This window comes from Atractosteus spatula, chromosome 14 (assembly GCF_055471065.1).
Source record: "Atractosteus spatula isolate fAtrSpa1 chromosome 14, fAtrSpa1.hap1, whole genome shotgun sequence".
Lineage (NCBI taxonomy): Eukaryota > Metazoa > Chordata > Actinopteri > Semionotiformes > Lepisosteidae > Atractosteus > Atractosteus spatula.
In genome coordinates, this window is record NC_142719.1 from 6,789,117 (window position 1) to 6,802,804 (window position 13,688).

A 13,688-nucleotide genomic window follows, 5' to 3' on the forward strand; every position below is an offset into this window, starting at 1 on the left:
TCAACCGAGCTTTTAATTCTTCTACTACATCTACACGTCTTGCAAAATACTGAAAAGCCCCCCTTTTATACGATCTGCATTTCCCCTAACGGACACTGGAGGGTTCCGAGAATTGGAGGACCGCGCTACAGCGCCTCTTGCCTCCTGGGGCCGAGCTGAATGCAGCGGCTTGGAATTTTCGGAATGTTCCATGACGTCATCCGGTAAAACTCTTGTGCAGGGGGAGGGAAAGCAGAGGGGTCGAGTGAAGGATGAGCGGCAGCGGCGGCAGCCACTAGCGAGGAGCGGGCTCCGCTGCCTCATGAATATTAATGAGATGCAAAGTGACGGGCCAAGGCCAATGGGAGACAGAGAGAGGGGGCGGGGCCCCCCACCGCGGGGGGTGTGCGGCGCGGCGCGGCGCGGCGCGGCGCGGGGTGTTTGCGTAGCGCGACACGGTGTTTTTGTTGTGCTGATCAGCTGAATGTGGGATTGCAGTTCCAGTTTGACAAGGGTGAGGGAAAGCCCCCATTCGTCCCAACCATGCCCTGTGTGTGAGCGCTGCAAGGATCCGCACCACACACCATCTCCATTCCCGGGGAGATGCGAACTCCTGCCCCCGTTGCGTTGTGGAATAAATGGCTTCAGGCACTACAGCACTGTCAGGTAAGGCAACTGCATTTGCGATGTTACCACTAATATTGTTGTGACATCTCCAGGTTAATAAGTGGTGGTGGGGGGGGGGAAATATTTAGGGTGGCGTGTTGTGCTTTTTTGGACGGGGGGATGGACGAGTTTCGGCCAAGCAGCAACTGAAGTTCGGAGGCTTTGAACCCCGTGATGTGCTTTCCTTGACTTGACAAAATGTATTATTTTAAATGTTCATGCCGTGTATACAAATATAGGTCATGAAATACAGAAATGACATCCGCCGCGGGTGTCATATTTTACAGTCCCTAAGGAAATATATTTCTTTTTAAATGAGTGATAGTCTTGTGATTCTGTGGACAAGTAGAAAAAATAGTGTTGAGTGTTAGGAAGTCGTCACTTTGCGCTGTTCGGCTATGCAGAAATTCGCCGTTGTGCGTGTTAATAGACTTGCAATTCCGATATCTCCTGTAGTGGTACTGTTATGGTACGGCGCTGGCTTACTACAGTATATACAGTACGGTGTTTGTGGCTATTTTGCAAAACAAAATAGGTGAACCGTCATATTTTCGTTAGGCAGCTGTCATCCTCCTGAATTAATAGCACGGTAATTTACGGTATTCCGGTTTTAAGACAGTGCCTATGAAAATAACATGCTGATGGTTTTCATCAGTGTAGTACATTAATTACGGCAAATTGAATAATGCGAGGGACTTCAGTATCGTTTTCCCCCCTGTAGCACAGAGAGCGGCACCTTCTGAGTGAACGCAGACCAGCGGACAGTGTGTGCTCGGCTTTTCTCTCATTTCTTGGAAAGAGTACAAACTGGAGGGATATAACAGGTCGCATCGCATTAGCACCATTCTAAATCAGAGACGTTACGGGTATTGAAATGTGTAGGGTGAAAGGAGTTTACGACAGTACCCCCGGCGTAAAAGATAAAAAAAAGAAGGGTAACTTCAGCTGGCGTGGATAATAATTCAGGTTTTATTTAAGGCTCTGCTTTCAGTTTCGGTGAAAGCGTTCCACGACAGTTAAGCAAGACTCTTTTTATAGAAAATTACTTTATGTATCCCTAGTTACAGAAAATAATTTAATACACCGATACTATATAACACAATACAGAATAGCGGAAATACTTCAGACGCTCCAACGGCGCTACCGTGTGCTGCTAGACAGCTGCATTATATACATCGCCAGTGGCATATCACCCTGGCTGTCCCAGTGTGTTTTTACAGGCTACAGCTGTGGATGTAGGAGTATGCGTAAAATTATTCCATTCACCCGCGCCAGTCATCTGCCGTAGTACCGTAATGACTGTCATTAAAAAGAGGGAATGACAGGCGAGTGAGGATGGGGACACGGCGCTTGCCGCTTTGTTGCGCCGAGTGAGAGCTTCTGACAGGCGCTGCTACAGACAAGTACATCGGCGGAGCCGCTGCTGGCCTGACGCCCGCGGTTGTGAGCCTGCCTTCTTCTGCGGCCGTCACGGGCGAGTGGATTATTTTAAACCCGTCCTCCAGTTCTCCGGTTCTTTCGCGAACCGAACAAGGAGGCATTGCCTAAAAAAAAAGAAGAAGAAGAAGAAGGTGCGATTGGGTACTTCCTTTCAACCGCTGAGCAGCGACACCCGCTTGGGGGCTGAACCCACCGTCAGCCTGCGTGGGGCAGGACTCTTCGTGAGCGAAGAGGGGGTCGTTCCTGGACAAACCAGGTCGCACCTGACAGTTATGGGGAAATGTCCCTTTGTTGTGCGTCGCTGACGTTTCAGGGTGTTCTGCAGTTTCACGATGAGTTGGTGCATTCCTCAACGCCGTTTTCCTGGATGTAAAAACATAACCAACGACTTACCGCATTGACGAATACTACCCCCAGCAATATTTAGACCGCAAAATGATTGAAAAAGATGGATTGTCATTTTTTGGGGAGGGGGAGGAGTGAGAATGTGGTATGTGAAATGCGATTTGTGTCTAGGAAATTATATCTAATGTATTTTTAACAGTGGTTTGCCTGTCTTTTGTTTTAAATCCCTTACACTGAAGTCATGTTATGAGTTTGCGAGTGTGCAATTCATTGGCCAGTCTCCCCCGTTCATGAGAAAGTTCTCTGGAGGTTGAGGAGTGGAAACTATTTGAATATTTTCCTCCAATCAGTTAGAAATGGACACGTGATCTGAATAAAGTGAGGACAAATGTGTCCTAAAGTCATCACCTCTCTACGGTGGCCCTCTGTTACTAATTGGACCCTTATTGACTGATATCACAGCTTCATGTGGCTGGTTTCTGTTTCCAACTTGGCTGTTTTGGATTGAGGGGAAAAGTTTGGACATGACAGCACTCATCGAAACAAAAATAAAGCACCCTGATTACCTTTAAAGAACATGATGTCCTGTCTGCAGAATTAAAATACTAGAGAAAATGTAGAATGCGCATAGAAACACTTCTGTCTGAGTATGACACCTTGCCTGCGTGAAAGATGACATGTTAAGTAAGTTGCAGAACACCACTGTTGTCACAGGATCACCCACTGTCTGACCGTACCAGTGTCATTGCTGTTCCCACCATAAAAGCATGTGTCAAAGATGGTCAGATGATAGAAATAATCTGACGTCATATCTGCCATGGTAGAACCTGTCATCTGCATGAGGCCTTCCTCATTTCAGAGCGCTTTCCCACAGCACCGAGCTCAGAATGAACCCGGGGAAACTACATTTGTGTGGGATAGTCTTTAAACGGCTCCTGATTTAATGGGGATTCCCCGAGCGGCGCCACACAATTGGGAAAGCTCTGCCAAGGCTGACCTCGGGACTGGGTGGTCAGGGCTCTCTCGGCTTTCGGCGAATGGCAAACGCCTGGCATGTCTGGGGCGCTGACAGGCTTTTCCGAGGGCCGTGCCCCTCCTCCTCCTCTTGGCACTGAATGTCCCTCACCCCTGCTGTGCTGCTGGGCTGGGGAGCTTGTAGTGTGAAGCTCTGTGAGCAGCCGGTCATTGCTGTCCAGCGCAGAAAGTGATTCCCTATTGGTTGGATATACACTGTAATAAATAAAATAATTGGCGACTCTAAATTAATAAGAGAAGGGCTTTCACACTAGCCTAGCTTGTGTCTTTTTCAGATACTGTATATGTTTCAGCTCAGAACTGTCCGAGGAAGTTCACCTGTACGGCCTATGAGCCTTTATAAAGCTCTTCCATTGTCAGTGCCCTGAGTCATGCCTGTATCTTTCCTGATGGACTTCATTCGTAGAGCTGTCAAGTCTCCAAGGACATTCTGTAGCGTGCGTTTGACAGAGTCTGCCTGTATTGCCTGTAAAGAACCCCCTGCAGCCTGTCAAATTAAACCATGCTTTCCTGGCCTATTCCAGAGGGTATAGTCCAGTATAAAACTCCACGACTCAACACAGTGTGACCCTGGCTCATGTGTCAGGGCTGAGATGTCACAAAAGTAAGGTTTTAATTCCCGGCTATTACATTAAGTGTTGCGTGATGTGCAAGGGGGTGGCATTTCTGTTGTTGTTGATGTTTTTTGACCATGGGGTTGATTAAACCTTCTGCTACTAGTGGCGCCTTTTTCTGCTGAAGAATGGGATCGTAGGTGTGGTAATGGCCATAATGTTTCAAGCTGTCACTTCAGGGGGAGCTTTTCAGCTGTCGATTGTGAAACACATGGCCAGATCTTTTGGGGAATTCCTCTGTTGCCACACTGTCCACCACGTAAATGAGTAATGCAGTTTTCCCTTCATTTCTCGGAGTCAGTGATGTCATGTACATGACATTTTTTATTCAATTACAATGTTTGACTGTCTTCAGTAAACGGAAGTGCTAAAGAATCCCTGTCTTTGGTACTGAGCAGAAGCAAACACTTCCCATCAGTTTGCCACAGCACTCTGTCATTGTCCTTGTCTCAGCTGTCTCTGCATGTCCCCAGTGCCTCCTTTCCATCTGCAACCCAGCGATGAGTTCAGCAATTCACTTTCACCTCTGCAGTCTGCTCTGTTATTTCCTTCCACAGCTCTGTAGGCTCTACAGATACTGTACCTAATGCTTACAGCGAAGATCGCAGGACATCCAAAGTCAGTGCTGCGAAATAACCCTTTCTCCTCTCTGGAAAAAAAAAAGAATAAATGAGATTGTTATAGTTTTCCTGTGGAGAGAAAGAAGAGTTTGTTTTTTTTCTATCCACTTATGTGCTATGAATGGATTGGCATCCCCAGGTATATACTCCAGTCTTGCTCAGTTGAAGGGAAGTTGCAAAGAGCTTTCATGCGGTTCCTGAGCTTAAAGATGCAAATTAAGGTAATTATAGATGTTCAGCAGTTTGTGCTCCGTGATGGCAAGGGAAGAATTAGTTCATCTTAGTGATGATGTGTTAGCGGAGCTATGGGAGGATTATGCCTAAATCCCGGTCTTTGTCTTTGGTATTTTCAGAGTAAGTGATAAACGTCAGGTATATGGCAAGCAGGTAAAGGCTCCATTTCTGCCTAAGCTCTTAATTTTGCAATTGCTCTGCCTACCCTTTTCATAGATTTAGAAAGCTGATGTTTTGAAGCTAGGATATTTAATATGCAATATCTGTAAAACATTGTGGCATGTGTTCTAGAGGACAAGATCTGTGCACTTAAGTCAGTCATTAATTAAATTAAATATGTGGTGAAACGGATGGCAAAAGATGCTCTGTCTCTCGAACACTGGAATTGACCTGCTAGTGGGAAATCTCCTGAGCCATAAAAATGATTTTCCAAGAACGTTTCCTTTGACTCACTCTGTAGGGCCTGTTTTAGTTTTGTGGAAACTGGAAGTATCCTTAGGTGCTGTTCCCAAGATTGTTTTCTGACAAAGATGCCACATTGTGCAGGACGTATTGTGATTGACGTGAAAAGTCCTCTCTCTGTATTTATCATCTGATCAAGAATAACGCAAGCCCTCTGAAGACCTCAAGAAATAATTAACTCAGTACCTCCGGTATACAGTGAACTTGTCATCAAATCGGGGCTATGAAGGGAAATGTTTTTGTTCTGTACCTGTTTAGAGGAAGAATGGGAGAAAACGTCATAACCCAACAATCTGTATGAAGACGTGTCAGCTCTCTCCCAGAAACAGTCCTCAGGTTAATGAAGAAAAAAGTTTACAGAGAGAGACTGTAAAGGATTAACATGATTATGTTTTATTGAATCAGCTTGAAGCTGGAAACTCAAAAGGGGTCTATTATTTACAATGTAAAACTGCCATTTAAGATGTTGAAATAATAAACACCATTCTGGCATGCTGAAGAAATATTGCTTTTTTTTACAATCCAAGACATTAAAATGATCATAAAAGCAAAAATAAAAGGCAGCTTTTGAACTTGTAAAGCTTCCTTCAATAGTTACAGTATATAGGAGACCACACATTAAAAACATTAGTTTTTTGCATTTTGTTTAAAGCGTTCTTTGGGCCAACTGGAGGTTTTGAGGTGCTTTTCTTGTATATAAAATTTTCAATTATGAATTAAAAAGTTTAAGATCAAGAAAAAACAGATCAAGGACTCTGATGGTCAAAGTTCTAAGTGATAAGAAAACAGCAGGGTGCCTCTGATCAATGGAACTAAAGTCAGATCATGTTTCTGAATCAATCTGCTTGATTTGCAATATTTATGAATCTTGCATCATTCTTTTTTCTTAATTAAAAAAGTCAAATAAACACCAATGTATTTCTTTTAAAGAAATGAGTTGTCCCTCATTAACAACCAGTACCCAGCATTCAGTGTTAATTTGTAGGCTTAAGTGGTCTTGAGACTTTGTAATTCAAGCTTCAGCACAATTGGTGGATTGATTAATGTTTTATTGCTGAATGAAAGTCACAGTGATCAATAAACAGGGAGTTAATTAATTCTGGCAATACTGGTGGGTTACTCCCTTGCTGAAGATGCTGTGGCCCTGATTGACCATGTCTGCCTTAAGAAGGCTGCCAGGCATACTTGATAACTCCCAGGAGTAGCGTATCGATGACTCTGTGCTGGACAAAGTGCAGTGAGATAGATGCAGTGCTTAAATGCAAGTGGGCTCAAATAAAAGTCCTGCCTGCAATGACTGTGCTCAGAGAAAACTAGAAGCTCATTTGTCTCAGGCTCTGCACTTCCCTGTAAGATAGAAATATTAAAACTTTATGGACTAAATGCAAATAGCTCCGTAATGCCTGACAGCACTGTTGTTGTGTAAAGTGCAGACGCCTTTTCTTTGTGGTCATTATAGTGCTGGTGTACGGCATTGAAGAAGTACAGCCTTCATATTTTACAGGCAGATCAGCCTCATATTCCAGCTGAGTTTCCAGCTCGAGATAAAAATAGCGCTGGACGGCAAGTAGTTCTGCTGTTGGGACCGTCTGTCCTTTCCATCAGTGCAGACTCGCGGCCACCACCCCCCCTCCCCACTCCGATTTGAGATTTCACTCCAGGTAGGGTCTCGGGCCAGGTGTCTCCTGGAGGCCTGGAAGGCTGTTTTTCAATCACTGCAGCATGCCAGCCATCCCTGCTGCCTTGGAGCTCGTTCAGCCTGTGGCCCCGGAGCCAGGGAGCCTTTCCACTCACCTCCCACATTCCTTCACCTTTGATTGTCTTGGCTTAGGGATAGCTCCAGATGGGAGCTGCTGCTTCCTGCCAATTAACACTGTAGCATTGCAACTTTCCCCGGTTGTTTAGCATAATAAATGTGAGAATGCTTCTGCTTAGGTGGAAATATGCTAATTGGAAAAACATGAAACAGCACCACTCTCCAAACCCAGAACTGTGCAATTGCATTATAGTGCAGTAATGCAACATTGCATTTTTTGTGTATTGTGTCTTAAGGAAGGCACTGTTTGTGAGTGAATACAGCAGCCAGTATCATAATATCAAGTGCTTTTGGAAACATCAAGCGATTTTATCTTTTTTTTTCTTAACAAATATCTGTTGGTGCCATTATTTTGTTCCCCTTATATTGCAGTACATGAAGAGGACTGATGATCATTGAGTGTTTATTTCATTAGCTGGCCAGATTGAGGAATAATAAAGAATAGGGTAGGGGCAGGAGAGGTTGGGAGGTTGAGTGAAACATCTGGTCAGGTGATGTTCATTCCGAAAAGCTTATCAGTCTTCATTTGTACAATCCTGTTCTGTCTCTGTGGCTTGTACTGTACTCAGTGCTGGGGTAATTCTGGAGATTCATGCTTTCATAGTGGGGATGCTCATGTGGACTGGAATGTAGTTAAAAAGGTTTAACCGAAGTACGCTCACCTGTTGTTATGACATGAAGCAGTAGTTAAATATGACTAGTCATTTTTAAGCTGCTGCAATGGGGATTAAAGTTAATTAAATTTGTCTGTCATTTCCCCAGTATTATACAGTGAAACCTCAGCATTGCATTTGATATCAAAATTATTATTGTGAAAAATACTACAATTTATCTTTATTTAATTCACAAATTATTTTTGTAAGCAATATAATTATTTTAAACCTATAGTAGTACATAATCTTAATGGGAAAAGTAAATATCTCTTGTGAGTTTGCAGTTTGACAGCAGAGTTGTGAAGTGTTGTGTGTGCTATTAGGGTTTTTTCTTTTAAAAAAGAAGAAAATAAATATACTTGAAGGAAGCACTTCCTTCTTTCCTGTGAAGAAACTAATATCAGGCGATTCTAATTTTGGGTGAGTGGGCAAGAATATGCATGGGTGGTTACCGTAATGTTCTTTTTCATTTTTAATTATTTGATTGTATTTGCCTCCCTTCTTCGATGTTATATATAGCATTCTTCTTTTTTCTAATGATTTCTTGTACTTGTGTTGAGCATGCATGACCGATGGGTCTATAATATTGACCTTGGTTTTGTTTTCCAGAAACTTAATATTAATCACCTTAATTATTAATATTAAATATTAATCATTTTGCACATTTTTATAATAATAATTATTGCTTAATAATAAATAATAAAAATATAGCTCTTTTCTGGACACTCTACTTAAAGTGCTTTACAGGTAATGGGGATCCCGTCCACCACCACCAATGTGCAGCCCCACCTGGGTGATGCAACAGCAGCCATATTGCGCCAGTACACTCACCACACCAGCTCTCAGTGGGGAGGAGAGCAGAGTGAAGAAGCCAATTCATAGATGGGGATTATTAGGACGCCATGATTGGTTAGGGCCAATGGGAAATTTGGCCAGGATGCCATGGTTACACCCCTACTCTTTTCGAGAGACGCCCTGGGAGTTTTAATGACCACAGAGAGTCAGGACCTCGGTTTTATGTCTCATCCGAAGGATGGTGCTTTTTACGGTATAGTGTCCCCGTCACTATACTGGGGCATTAGGACCCACACAGACCGCAGGGTGAGCGCCCCCTGCTGGCCCCACTAACACCTCTTGCAGCAGCAACCTTAGTTTTTCCCAGGAGGTCTCCTATCCAGGTACTGACCAGGCTCACACCTGCTGAGCTTTAGTGGGTTGCCAGTTGTGAGCTGCAGAGTGATATGGCTGCTGGCTGTTTTTCAAAAGGATATATGGAAAATTAAGACGTGAGAGCTCAGTGGTCACAAAAATAATCTTTTCAACATTTTAAATAGTAGGCAGATACAGTAGGTCTGGCGACATTTAGAATAATATTGTTCCATTGGATAAGAAATAACAAATAACAGCTCAAGTCTTGTTATTGTAAAATACGACTTGCTTAGTATTTGGAATTTGGAGTTGAGTTAGAATTACCAGAACAGGAAAAGTTACAACCATATCCTGCTTAAGTAATCAAGGTCCACTCTTTGCTCTTGGCATGATCTGTTCGTGAGAGAATTTGCCCAGAGAACGAGAATGTTCGGTTTCAACAATCAGAAGACAGATCCACAGAAAATCCAGGAAACAGCGCTGTGAGGGACAGGCCACAACCTGGAAGGCCGAGAGTCACCACGCCAGCCCAGGGATGTCACATCTGTGGAGGCTGCATGAGAACGTCCAGGAGGAAATGATGCACGTATAAGCAGAATGGCTGTAGACCATGGTCTGCATGAAAATAATCTGCATGTTCAGAGACTGTTCTGGAGTTCTGGAGTTCTGGAGTAATAGCTGAGAGGTTACATCACTGTGCACCAAAGAACATCTGCAGTAGCAAAGTGTTTTCTTCACTTACAGAGAGAATTAACGAATCCAAATCATTTTGTTTGGTAGAGCATCCTTTGAAACACTTTACTCTTTACTGGTGAATGTTGTTTTGCCCTGGACAGCACATTACGTGTGTTGAGGTGGGAATTGTTTAGCCTGGTGTTGCATTGCTCAGACCTACCAGCTGGCAAAAGTGTGACGTTGTGGGGTGATTTCTTGCTTAACACAACAATGTCTTTGGCGCAGATTGAGGGAGACCATTCTATACAGCAATATATTGATGAACTCCTTGAGCCAGCAGTTTTATGTTCTGAAAAATAAGCAATAGCTTACTTAGGCCTGAAAGCTCAGCGCACCTGCGCCTAAGTGTGCTTTTGCAGTCATTCTGAAAAATAAATGGGAGACACATGAGAAAACTTTGTGGAAGTGTGTTTAATGCCTTTACATTTTGTCATAGTGATGACTAGGTAGTAGGATCAAGGATTACTGTCTTTCCCAACAAGTCTTTGAGTCAGACTGGAGCTTTTCTCTTAAACTGCACTATATTTTGTAAAACATTGAGAGGGAGGGGAGTTTCCTCTCACTCCTGTTCCATCTGGCTGCTGCTTAGTATGAACACTTCTTTTTTTTTTTGTCCATGGAGCACACATTGCTCAAGCGCTGAGAGCTTTCCTGACAGTGTTCAGTGTCAGGTTTCATAGAAGCCTGTCCTGGATTGGCCACCCTTCCTACCAAAGACATGTAGTGGCAAATGTATTATACCCGTTCTGTCCCCTTCACAGTTAATTACCACAGGGACAGCTGTGCCGTATTCCTCTCCGTTTCTCCCTCACTCCCTCTTTCTCAGGTTGTCCCTCTTAAATATTTACACATTCTTTTCTCTTACAGCCTTCCAAAGCTGCGTAGGCAGATTAACTGGTGTCTCAGGGTTATTCCCATGTGCATGTGTGTGTGAACTGTGAAACTGTGTTGTACTGGCATCCTATCCAGAGTATAGTCCCTCCCTTATGCCCTGTGTCTGCCTGGTTAAGCTCTGGCTTACTGGGATCCTCTGTAGGTTGAAGGTGCTCTTGATAATGGATGGATGGACAATTCTGCGGTATGTATGATTTAAATCCGCAGATGACAATGCACAGAGTATCGCAGTGCCATGTACAATGTGTCACTATGTGTATAGTATGCCTGGAAGCTCTGTATTTACATTGCTTGGTAATATCCTTGATAAGGTCACTCTGTCCCTGCTGATAACATTAGCTTTTTTTCTTTATCCCCCCACTGGGGCTTGCCTGTTATTTGTCCTGTAGGCTGGTGCCCTTATACAAAAGTGTATAATTGTTTATATTCAGTCTGTTACAGTGAGCACTGAAACAGGAGTAACTTTGCAATTTAGAGCTGCACTGGTCTATAGTTGCATGCTTTTACCCAGACTAACACCCTTGAATAACATGCATCTGTGTTGAACTGTGGATCTGTGTAGAGTTGCTGGAATCTGAACTATAAGCACTCAAACTAAACCTTTTAAAACCTCAAATGCTGATGACTTGGTAAAGACATGGTAACGGATTTGATAAAATATTGTAGATATAGATATCAAAGAAAGAACAGATATCATAGAAAATACTTTAAATAAAATACAGGTCAACAAGTCATGAGTAAGTTCTTAGTATGAATCATGACATACTGGCAAGATGAAAGCATTGCAAAGTCGGTATTGGATACAGTTGTCCTGAACATTTATGCAGTCCTGACAGTGTTGATGCATAGACCTCATCAGCCTCTGAATAGACTGCTGTGGGCTTTTGCTCCAATTTGTCTAGCAAGGCTGCCATCAGATGGCGAAGCTTGGCCAGTCACGGTGGTTTCCAGATGATGGTCTTGGCAAGGAGGTTAGGCCATTGTAATCCTAGCACTGTGTGTATGTTGCGTTATCCTGATGGAAAATCAGCTCTTCCAGAACAGTTTGTGTGGATGGAAAACTATTAAGCTCATATCAATATATGACAGAATAGAAAGGTTTCCTCAATCTGTGTGTTAAAAGAATTAATTGTGTTAGAAGAAACCCCTCCCTACATTATTGCAAAGTGGCTTGAATATTGCAACAGTCCATGTCATGCTCTCCATGATATTTGCGCACAGATTGTCTTCTGTCAGGTCTGTCAAGAGTAAAGCAGGATTCATCTGTCATTAAAACACTTCACCACTCTGTTTGCTACCACGTCAGATGTTTCTGGCCCATCCAAGATGATAGTTTTGTCTCTCAGCTGTCAGTGTTACACCTGATCGGCCTCCAACCATGTAGATCTTTTTAATGCAGATGATGAGCTACATTCATTCAGCTGATGTGAAGATTGTTCTTCCTGGGGTTTCTCATGCAGTGGTCACTGGGGGCTGAAAATGATTATCTATATGGATCAATTGGCTGTGCGGGTGCTGTGTTGGTGAGGTGACCTTTTTCATTCTAAGACAAGGCCTTTCTCTCTGGCGTCTCAGAATTAGTCTGCTGCTGAAATTTAATTCTCTGGGCAACTTCGCTCACGGACAGGCTACCTTTAGTCACGTCGACCATGTGATCGTCATTACTCGCTCTCAGGAATGGAGAATTTTTTACCATTCGTGCAATGATTAAAAATCTTTTTTAATGGCTGTTTATACAGATCCTCATCAAACTCATTCTGGCAGTCTTAATTCGGCTCATAACCTGGCATTGTCATTAAATTAGATTACCTAATGAGTTCAGTATTTTGTTTTGCCAAGGAACAGTGGCACTCAGACAGTCAACAGAGCTATCTTCTCACTACCGAAAATGGAAATAACATTTTGGACATTTTGAATGTGTCCAATGAGGTGTTGATGTAAACCTTAAGACTGCTGCTTTTTCACTGTACATCAGTGTTCAGGTTTTTGAAGTTCTTCATAATTAATATTTTTCAGTAAAAATAGGGAAGAATAATGGCGCTGTTGTGGGACCAAAAATGGAATCGTCAGTTGGCAAGGTCATGCTGAGCTCACATGAGGAGGCACACAAACCTGAGCTCAGCAAGAGACTGACAGACTGGAGGTAGCAAGTATCCAAGTGAGGCGAGGAGGGAAAAGGGCCTGTTCTCTGGTACAAGTACTGGAGGTTGTCTCTCCTACTTTTATCACCAGGCCGGCCTCATCTAACAGACTCCTCCAACCCCCCCCCCCTCCCCCAAATTTGAAGGCCGTTGCTAAGCAACTAGGTTTAACTCTAAGACTCTGTCGAAAGGTGAGCCAGTTTTGAACGCGGGGTGTCGGAGAAGGGGTTGAGGGGGGGCATCAGGCCCACTGCAGGCTTCAGCATTCCCCTGGGGAGATTGTCTGAGTGGCAGAAGAGATTAGATTCATGCAACTTGATTGCCATGGAAACGTGAGAGTCGCGTGATGATGCGGTTTGGCAGCATTGTTGTCAGATTATTCAGTGGAGGACGTAGCCGCACTGTACTGTACACTGTGTCCGCGAGGCATCACTGAAACATACTTCAGATGTTAAAAAAAAGAGGCTTTCAGTCTCACTGGTGATGCACAGCATAGAGTGTAGCATAAGCTTTTACAGCATGTACAGACATCACCTCAACAGAACAGTTACTCTGCTACCACTATATTTGATTTACTGCATGGGTTTTTAAAGACACAATCTTAAAAAGTGTTTAACATTCTGCTCAAGCATAATACTGTTTCACTGAAAGCCCATAAATCATTTTTGTCTTTTCAGTTTTCTATTGTGCTACTTTGTGTTTTAAACTTCCTAAATTTGAAATGAATATATTTTCCAGGGTTTATGTGTTTGTTAAAAGTGTTAAGTCAAAACCCCAAGAGATTCATGCTATGAGATGCCTTGTAGAGCGCAAAGTGCATCTGTTACACTCGGCGGTCAAGAGTGTGGAGCCGTGGTGAGGGCTCTGGGCTCAGCTGGGAGGTAGCAACTCCAATCCCAGGTGAA

At 43.4% G+C, this 13,688-nt stretch overlaps 1 protein-coding gene across 1 annotated transcript in view; it reads left to right on the forward strand.

Moving 5' to 3' along the window:
• Positions 1 to 403: 403 nt before the first annotated feature.
• The window catches only part of hivep3b (HIVEP zinc finger 3b), a 113,879-nt gene continuing 100,594 nt past the window's right edge, over positions 404 to 13,688 (forward strand). The window contains exon 1 of the mRNA XM_088932997.1: positions 404 to 645. The gene's annotated coding sequence lies outside the window, so the exon portion shown is untranslated. The remainder of the gene's footprint in view (positions 646 to 13,688) is intronic.